The sequence below is a fragment of the Sus scrofa genome, chromosome 3 (assembly GCF_000003025.6).
Source record: "Sus scrofa isolate TJ Tabasco breed Duroc chromosome 3, Sscrofa11.1, whole genome shotgun sequence".
Classification (NCBI taxonomy): Eukaryota; Metazoa; Chordata; class Mammalia; order Artiodactyla; family Suidae; genus Sus; species Sus scrofa.
Genome location: NC_010445.4, coordinates 130,570,427 through 130,580,200, shown reverse-complemented (window position 1 = coordinate 130,580,200; position 9,774 = coordinate 130,570,427). Strand labels below are relative to the sequence as shown.

At 40.4% G+C, this 9,774-nt stretch overlaps 1 long non-coding RNA gene across 2 annotated transcripts; it reads left to right on the top strand.

The window, feature by feature from the left end:
- LOC106509919 lies at positions 727-8,510 on the top strand. 2 transcript variants are annotated; one of them, XR_002343001.1, is made up of 5 exons: positions 727-768; positions 1,248-1,295; positions 3,828-3,876; positions 5,162-5,262; positions 7,706-8,510. It is a non-coding gene; the product is annotated as an uncharacterized LOC106509919 (long non-coding RNA). The 2 variants fall into 2 exon arrangements; XR_001307927.2 differs by lacking the exon at positions 727-768 and adding an exon at positions 780-1,020.

Genomic DNA, 9,774 nt, shown 5'->3' with positions numbered 1-9,774 from the left:
TACATTCTCACCCACAGTGCAGGAGGGTTCCCCTCCAGTATTTGTCATCTGTGGACTTATTAATGATGGCCATTCTGACTGGTGTGAGGTGGTATCTCATGGTAGTTTTGATTTGCATTTCTCTTATAATCAGCGATGTTGAGCATTTTTTCATGTGCTTGTTGGCCATCTGTATATTTTCTTCAGAGAATTGTCTATTCAAGTCTTTTGCCCATTTTTCCATTGGGTGGTTGTGTTTTTTTGCTGTTGAATTGTATAAATTGTTTGTATGTTTTAGAGATTAAGCCCTTGCCAGTTGCATCATTTGAAACTATTTTCAGAAAACAGGAAACAGAAAAGTACCCAAGCTTTATTTGCATGAAAGTTGCAGGGTATTTTCTGCTAGTTCATCTAATTGTGAAAGAACAGTCTTTTCCCAGTGTAGGCAGAGAGCTTGGCTTCAGTGGGTGAATTTTTTTCCTCATCGTTTTTTCATGTTATCTGGTGTTCATGCTTTCAAGTATACATTGAAATGATTATCTTAGTTAATGAAACCCTATTTTAGTTTTCTCTGCTGTTTATCTCGTGAGCTATTTACTGGGTAATCTATCAGAACACTTGATATGGATACATAAAAATAAACCAAGAGAATGAAACACACACGGATATCTGGCTCTCTCCCCCCCCCCCCCCCGCCCCTCTCTCACATAATTTGGATCTCTCTTTCTCTCTCTCACACACACACAAACACAGGCATGCACACACACTTCTTCTAACTTTTAGATAAAGGTAAAAATACCCACTGCTTGAAATCCCCTCCAATGGTGACTAAAAGGGACCTTTCCCACTGAGGTGGAAAGCAGCCCTTCTCTTAGCTGTACCAGGGCCTTTGCAGTGGTTGTCAGGGTGGAGCCAGGCAGGACCCCTGGAAACACAGAGTAGAGGATGTGTACTGTGGGCTCATTTAAGCCAGGTTTCCTTTAAAACCATCTTTTCCAAAGCTACTTGTAATTCTTTGGCTGAAGATACTGCAATTTTCGTGTGAGTGGCTAGTAAAAGGGAGCAATTACCTTCTGTCATGCCGCAGTCTTTTTTAAAAGGGAGCTGGTGTCTCACAGGAGGAGAACTCTAGATTAGACGTCAGAGGTCCTGGGGGTTGCTTCTTCCATTGCTGTCAGGGGGTACTGGGGCCAGAGATATATTGCCGAACATTCCTGGGTCTTAATTCCCACATCTGTTCTCTGAGTCTCATTTGTATATTCCCACAGGAATAGCAAAGGACAGAGAACTCTTGAGTAGACTGCATCACATAAACTGTAAGTAAATTGAAGATACGTCTTGAATTGCAAACGTCCATCCCCCAGACATTCCGACTTGCAGGTGTGGGGGCATGACTGCCCCCCCCCGCCCTTCTGCCCACGTGTAGATACAGAAAATTACTTGATTCTATCTCTAGGGCCATTTCCAGTGCTGAACTTATATGACTCCAAAATGAAATCACTCCTCTGAAACCTCCATGAAGATCATTTGATCACCTAGTTGTAATAGCTCCTCCATAATATTCATAAATGAAAAATCCTCTCTAATGGCTTTTCACTTTTTCTGTAATAGCTTCCATGTACTGAGTCCTCATGATAGGCCAGATACTTAGCTAATCTCCTCACTCATATTATCTCTTTAAAGTCACTGAATTATCACAATAATCTTATGAGGATCTATTGTTGCCATTTTATGAATAAGAGAACTAACGGTGAGTAGATGCCACTCATTAAGAGGCAGATCCACATCTTCGGATCTTTACAGTCCTCCGTACTTTTCATTATAAATATTCTATGTAATAAACTCATTCAAATCTCTTTGAGTTTAATAGACGTATGTGTTCATATACAGCATTAAGAAGTGATCATTTTTTAATTAAAAAGAGTGTTTAAGACTTTTATTTGGTTTGGGTCTACCAATAAAGTAACACATTTGCCCTTCAAGAGAGTTAACTTTTAAAAAATAATGTTTATTTAGTCTATGGTAAAAGCATTCATGCTTTTTACAGAAGAATTATAAAATAAAAGAAAGTGAAAAGAAACTGAACCCTCCATCATCCACTGATTAGATAATCGATAGCTCTACTAAATAATGTACCATTTAAATTCTAAAATGATTTAGAGTTAAATACAAATGTTTACTTGTTTATTAGTTCTCTAATTTTTTAAAAATCTGCCTTCTATAAATCACAATTCAGATGAGAATGAAAGGACACAATCCAGACCCAAGTCTATGGAAGGGTGGTAAAAGTGAGAGACAATGAAGAAATAGAGAATAAATCATGCTGGGTGAGTGTTTAGGGTTTAGGGAGGAATGCACCTGAGGCTGGATCCCAGCCGGTCCATGTGCATCATCTTGAAGGTCTCCCAGAACGAGGCGTGAATACCTCGGTCCTGAGAAGAGCTGTGAGAGAGAAGTGGCTCTAGGTGCCTGGGACAGTTCCTACCTGTCATCACCGATGAAGACACCATCGCTTCCTCAGGCTTTGGGACGGTAATGTGGGCATAGAATCTTTCTAGAAGTTCTTCCCATCAAATAATCCTGCTTTCATCAAACAGAGCAGATGCTTAGCACGACAACTGCAAGCCGAGTGTAGAGAAGGAACAAAAAGACGTAAATGAAAAGAGCAAAGGCTTCGGGGCTGTGGGGGAAGATAACAACAGCCTAAGTGGATCTGTGAAGTCAGCGTGGGGCCCCCTGGGTGGGTGTGAGTCGGCACCTGCCCTCTGGACTAATGCAGCCCTTACGGGAATTTCTCAGTGTAGACTCACCCTCTGCGTGAGAAAGAGCCATGTTTCATATCTCTTCAGCTCTGAGGTCGTTTGAGATGGGGGTGGAGATGGTGGGTGAGTAGAGGGAAGAGAAAGATTTTCCAAAGGTCAGTGACCAGGCACGCGGTGAGGGAGGACCAGGAATGGTCTGAGCTTTGCCAGGGGAGGATGTTGTGCCGAAATCCCTCTTTGAGTCTTAGGAGGCACGACTTCACCTTTTATTTGGGGAGGAACATTAGAGCCCTATAGCGAACTTAGTTTACTTCCCGGCAAGGACTAAATGCTTACTTTTGACTCTAAATTAAAAATAAAATGTTTGTCTGCATTTCTACTTTAGAAAGTAAATATAAACTATATTATCTTAGTTTTTCTCATTCTAATGTCAATAGATTTTCCACAAAAGTAAAGAGACACAATAAAGGAGAGAGTTTTCTAAAATGGAATTATTATGATAATTATTATTGTTATTAAATGCAGTTCATTTACAATGTTTCAAGTGCACAGCAAAGTGATTCAGTTATATATATATAAAGGATATATAGAAATAAATATATAGGTATATAGACATATCTTTTTTACATTCTTTTTCATTATAGGATATTACAAGATATGGGATATAGTTCTCTATGCAGTACAGTGTTTGGTTGATTTTAAGACTTCTCTATTTGTCATACAAAGATGATGTAAGAGTGAAATTTGATAGCACCTTGAAAGTTCGTTAAAACTCATCTCTAGGCCACTTGTAACTGTATAAAACTTATTTTATTTTTAATGTAACATTGGCTTGAATGTCATGTAGGTCTGGAAAATATTAGTCTGTACACTTGGTTAATTGTTATTTATTGAAATTAATTCACATTCCTTTCCAAAGTTGTTTTTCTATTCTCTAAACTGTAGACCACAAGTCTCTCATGCCTGCCAATGTTGTACACAAAGACGTCTAATCTTTTGAGTCATGTGTTTTGTCTTGCCACAATTAAAAAAAAAATAGTGGTCTCTCTAACTCCATTTTTCATCTTTTTGACTTGCTTGAAACAGAGCTGCCATCCAAGCCAAGCCTAATGCATCGTCTGCGAGTTATTTGGAGGTAATCCCCTAATGAGATGACATAGAAGCTTGGAACTGGGTCAGTGCACGACCTTTAGTAAAACTGCATGTTACCACCGCCAAGTGTACAGAAACCACTTGGGGTGGGGGAAGGGGGGTGGGGGGAGGATGGTGGAATCTTTCCTGAGGGGGCTTCTAATTGTCCAATGTGGTTTTGAATCTTCTTTACTGCACTTAGCCCGCTCTTTACTTCTGCTTAAAACCTCTCCTCTTGGACTTTTTTCTTTTCTTTTGAAAAATTGGTTTATTAAGTGCTCAATCACTAGCACCTTTTATTTCCCTTTCTCTTAACTGCTTTGCTGTTTCCTCCTGTTAACCAGTGCGACTTTTACCAGTAAAGCAATGGATTACTAATATTTCCTGAAGTTGAATGTGGCAGTGGTTACTGGTTTGGTTTTCAGCCCAGAGACCACAATAAAGTCTATTTCCGTACATCCGACGTGTTGATTAATACATTGTAGAATTGGGCTCCAGATTTTTACAGCTCGGATAACTGATGAGAAGTCAGAGCTCGGGGCTGTATAATTAAGTTAGCTGGAAAATGAATGCAGAAATTGGCTTTGTGATTTGATTGGTTTAAAATCTATGAATATACTTACTTAATCTTTTTGAATTAAACTTAGTGCCAAAAAAATTATGTTAGCTTCATCTGTGCAATGTTGTATCTTCAGGGCAGTGTTCTTTTGCAGTCTTTGAAAGAAATAATGTGTATGCCAAATGCAATAACCACCAGAAACCCAGAAAGAAAAAGATTATTTTCTTGTTCATTGGTGAAATATGCTGGATTTTTTTTTTTTTTTGACTTTTTCTAGGGCTGCTCCCTTGGCACATGGAGGTTTCCAGGCTAGGGGTCGAATCGGAGCTGTAGCTGCAAACCCACTCCAGAGCCACAGCAACGCGGGATTCGAGCTTTGTCTGTGACCTACACCACAGCTCACGGCAACGCCGGATCCTTAACCCAGTGAGAAAGGCCAGGGATTGAACCCGCAACCTCATGGTTCCTAGTCAGATTTGTTAACCACTGAGCCACGACAGGAACTCCTGGATATTTTTTTTATACTTTTACTTTCTCAGCTGATCTTCTAATTAACTTTTGTGCCATAAATAATTATAGCTCTATGGCTATAGCTGAAAATATTAACGTCAGCTATTAGGATTAACTTGTCATCAGGGCCAGCAATATCAGGCAGTTTTTATGCACAGAAGTTATGCTAAACAAGAACAGTCATTTGATAGCCACAGCTATGCTTTATACGTATCTCCAGGGAAAATCACAGAGCACACCAGAGTGACTCGTCTCTTAAGAACTAGGATGAAGTCTATTTGAGTGCTGCACCTAATCACAAAATGAACCCAGGATAAAGCAGTAAGTAGATAAGCAAATTAGTGTAATGATTTCCTCACCTGGTCTTTTCCTCTCCCTCCCTCTCTCCGTCTTCATCTCAACCTGGTTTCTTTCTCTCTCCAGCCTGCACCTCCTCAGTGTTTAAACCACACTGACTTTCTATCTAAACCACCCTAATGATGCTGCATCATGTGTTTTCTCCTTTGCTTGACCGCTACTCTCTCAGTGCACAAGGTCCTGAAACTTGGATTGTAGGATCTTCTTTAAAATTAAACGTGTTGTTTAAATATTCTTTGTAAGTGAATCATGACCGACTCTCAAATGGCCATGAAAGAGTATGAAAGAATGCCATTTGCAGTAACATGGATGGACCTAGAGAGTATCATACTAAGTGAAGTAAGTCAGACAGAGAGAGAGACAAACATCATATCATGTCACTTCTACGTGCAATTTAAAAGGATACAAAAGAACTTATTTGCAGAACAGAAACGGGCTCACAGATTTTGAAAACAAACTTATGGTTACAAAAGGGAACAGGTGGGAGGGATGGACTAGGGTTTGGGATTGGCATATGCACACTGAGGTATATGGAATGATTGGCCTGCTGTATATTCCAGAGAACTTTACCCAGTATTCTGTGATAAACTGTGTGGGAAAAGAATCTGAGAGAGAATGGATGTTTGCACATGTGTAACCGAATCATTTTGTCATACAGCATAAATTGTCATAACATTGTAAATCAACTGTACTTCAATACAACTTAAAAAGGGAATTAAAAAAAAAAAACCCAGCTTGACTCTTGAATAAAAGGACAAATTTTAGGCAGGTGCCACCTAAATTATTCTGCCTCTTTCTTTTTGAAAATACTTAAGACCATTTACTTCCCTTCACCTTATCACATTTATCAGAATACAGATGTTTCTTGTCAGATTAATCTTTTTTTCAAAATAATGTTCAACTGGATATTATTGATGATATTATGTCCACTTTGTGCAGATTATTTCTATGAAAAAACGAAATAGATAATACAATTTTGAAAGATCATTTTTATAAACATAGAAAGTAAAGTCTAAGAATAAATTGGGGTGATAGTGAACAATCATGAAAATGTATTTGGTATGTATGTAAAATGCATTTTAAAGCAAGAAAGAGTTGAGGGCAGCTGGGATAAACTTAGAGACCTCGCAGCTAATAAACCCATGTTGCCATGAGGACAACTTTCACCCTGACTGAGGTGTGGTATTTTATTTTAATTTCAAGAGAAGATGATGTTAAGGGGAAAATCCCATATTTTCTGCTTTGAGTAGAGTCTTGGGAAGTGGGTGCACTTTGCCTGGAGACTGAGCAGCAGTAGGCAGCTCTGTTCTGGGGCGAGTTGGCGGTTTGAGATGCTGTAGATCTGTTGACTGTTTAAATTAGTTTTCTCTCTCTCTCTCTTTTTTCCTTTTAGGGCTGCACCCTCGGCATATGGAAGTTCCCAAGCTAGGGGTCGAATCAGAGCTGCAGCTGCTGGCCTACACCACAGCCACAGCAATGCCAGATCGAACCGCGTCTGCAACCTACACCACAGCTCAAGGCAACGCCGGTTCCGTAACCCACTGAGCGAGGCCAGGGATCGAACCCCAGTCCTCGTGAACACTAGTCAGGTCGGTCCCTTACTGCTGAGCCACAGCAGGAACTTCTAGTTCTCTTTCTACATGTGTGTGAGAAATAAATGCTGTACGTGAGAAAATAATTGTTTAATTGCAATGGCTTTTCCAAACACTCTGCATCACTTTGGAATGTTGTGGGTGGTGACGTCACTTCCCTTATTCTGTCTCCCTTCCATTCTATCCTTCAAATGTGTCGTGATAGTAAGTTTTAAAGGCAGTGCTTTGTGTTTTTACACAAGGGAGGGAAGGGGAATTTAAATAATCATGGTCTATCTTTATAATGAAATCTTTCTGACAATGAGAATGCTTTATATACATTGACAGATGGACTTAAGCTTTAAGGTATTTTGGAGGAGAGCCATGTTTTTAGATTTACCATGTCTTTAGGGACAAAAAACCTACAAATATCAATTTGTTTATAAATATGGATGAGATTGTCTGTAATATATATACTCTAGTGGTTAATAGTGATTGCCTGTGGGAAGAGATCGGAGTGAATAGGGCAGTAGAAGAGCAATGAATTTTTTTGTACCTTATTATACCTCTTTGATTTAGTGTCATGCAGGTGGATCGCCTTCTCAGACAAACAAACACAGACAATGCTGTCGGGCTGAGTGGGTGAGAGTTTTATAGGAGGATGTCAGTTAGATTTGACTCCAGACATGATCACTCAACCAGAAGTGTGACCTTAGATGGATTTTGTAACTTCTCTTGATCGGTTATCCCAGAAGAATTTTACAAAAGCTAAATGGTATGATGGAGTTAGAGGAACTTGAGGTCTATGACAACTGTAATAAATGTTGTGCTTTTAGGTCAAAGCTGCCATTAACATGAATGTGAGACCAGGAGAAGCCTTGGAGCACAGCCAGTGCTACAGAAAGGATGGAAGTTTGCTCTGTGCACAGGAGGGCAGCTCTCGGTCCATTCGGCACCTTCAGAAACGAGGCTCATTTCAAACCTCAGGAAAGCAGTGGGTGGTGGCTACTGTGTCAGAGCAAAAGTAGGACTGGATGGGGTGGCTCTGGGGAAAGGAGTAGGTGCACCAGAGGCAATGACTTGCCCCAGGTCGCACCCCTGGGGTGGAAGGGCCACGGTCCAGCCCGGGCAGTCACCGTCCTGAGCCTGCCTGGCATCTGGAAGGTGGAATAAACATGTGAACGAGAAGCTATTAAATTTGCGTGTCTTTTTTGTTTATTTTTGCCAGGGTGGAGAGATGTTAATGATTATTTTTCCTTCTTGAAAGAAGCGATGTTTTAAAAGGGAGACGTGGCATTCATGGAGTGGCTGGGCTTTTCTGTAACTCTTGGGACGTGATTAGTGAGCAGAAAGTCACTCGATTTCCCGTGGCATCTGTACCACACTCCTGTGCCCTGAAGCATAGATAAGACAACTGAAAAATGTGCAAATATACAAAGTAACCAGGATTCCAGATTTAAAATTCTGTTCTAAATTAAGTGCTATAACATCATTTAAGTACATACTATACTTGTTTACAATGACGATATTGCATCTCTTATTTAGAGAAAAGGACAAGGATAGGTAATATATTTTATAATCTTTTATCCTCAGTACTTAGCAGATACTCAATACCAGCTGAATGAATAAAAAGGTGATTTAAAAGTGAAAATGGAATTATGCTTCTTTCCTGGATAGGCAGCCGTTCTTTCCTGACTGTTAATAAACTATTGTGTCAGCCAGGAACATTTTTATTTCTTTCCTTCAAAGGTTCCCAAACAAGAAGGTGCAGGTGAGATGGAGAGCGATTGACATGTGGCCCCTTCAAGTTTCCCACCTCGAGCCTCTCAAAATCAATTCTAAGCCTCCACTTTAACTTTATATTTCCTGGAAAAGGGGAATGAATGTTTATGATAGTTAATTCTTTTGTGTCAGCCTGACTGGGCTAAATGCGGTCCTGAGAGACAATGGAAGATTATTTCTTGATGTGTCTGGTGGAGATGAGCATCTGAATTGTTAACTGAACGAAGTCACTAAGGCAGGCAGGCACCAGCCCTACACTGACTTTTTGCGTAGAACAAAACAGCGAGGAAGGGAGAATTTGCTCTCCACCTCAGTTGGTATATCCGTCTTCATTGCAAAAATGAATCCTGTTGGACTGTGAAGCTGGCTGAATGTCTGCCCTCAGACCTAGGCGATCCTGGTTCTTGGGCCTTCAGACTCAAACTAGGACTTACAGCCCTGGCCCCCGGACACTCTTGCCTTGGACTTGACTGAATTACATCGCTGGCTTTTATGGCTCTTCAGCCCACAGACGGCTGACCATGAGACGTCCTGGCCTCCAGAATTGTGTGGCTTAATTCCTACAACAACATCCTCATCTGTAGAAGGATGTGTGTCCCACTGCTTCTGTTTCTCTGGAGAACCCTGTCTGGTACCATATGCATCCAACTATCCTGACTCATTAGAATAAATTGAGTTCATCTCTTAAATATGTTGCAAATCATCTTGAAAGGCCCATTGAGTGCACAGGTGGATCCAGTGACATTGACGACAAAGATTCTGTTCATGACACCTGTCAAAGGGATGGACCAACGGAGGGAGCAACCCCCTTTCCACATCGTTTACGTGGAAACGTCCCAAACTCTAATCTTTGTAGTGTCCCTAGCTAAGAAGGAAATGACCAGTCTGTGTCTTACCATTGGTGAAATTTGGTCCAGGAGAAATAGTAGAATACCACTGAGTTATTGAAAAAGCTGCAGTTAGATATTTGTCTCTTTTGGTCTGAGCTTGGATGTATCAGCTACTAATCTGTATGCCTTTTGGACCAAAGGGGATGGTGCCCTGTATAAATAGATTATGCTCTCTCACTGAGGGTTTCGCTGCCATGGGAATTAATCTTTAATTTGTTCATTGCAAAAATGAA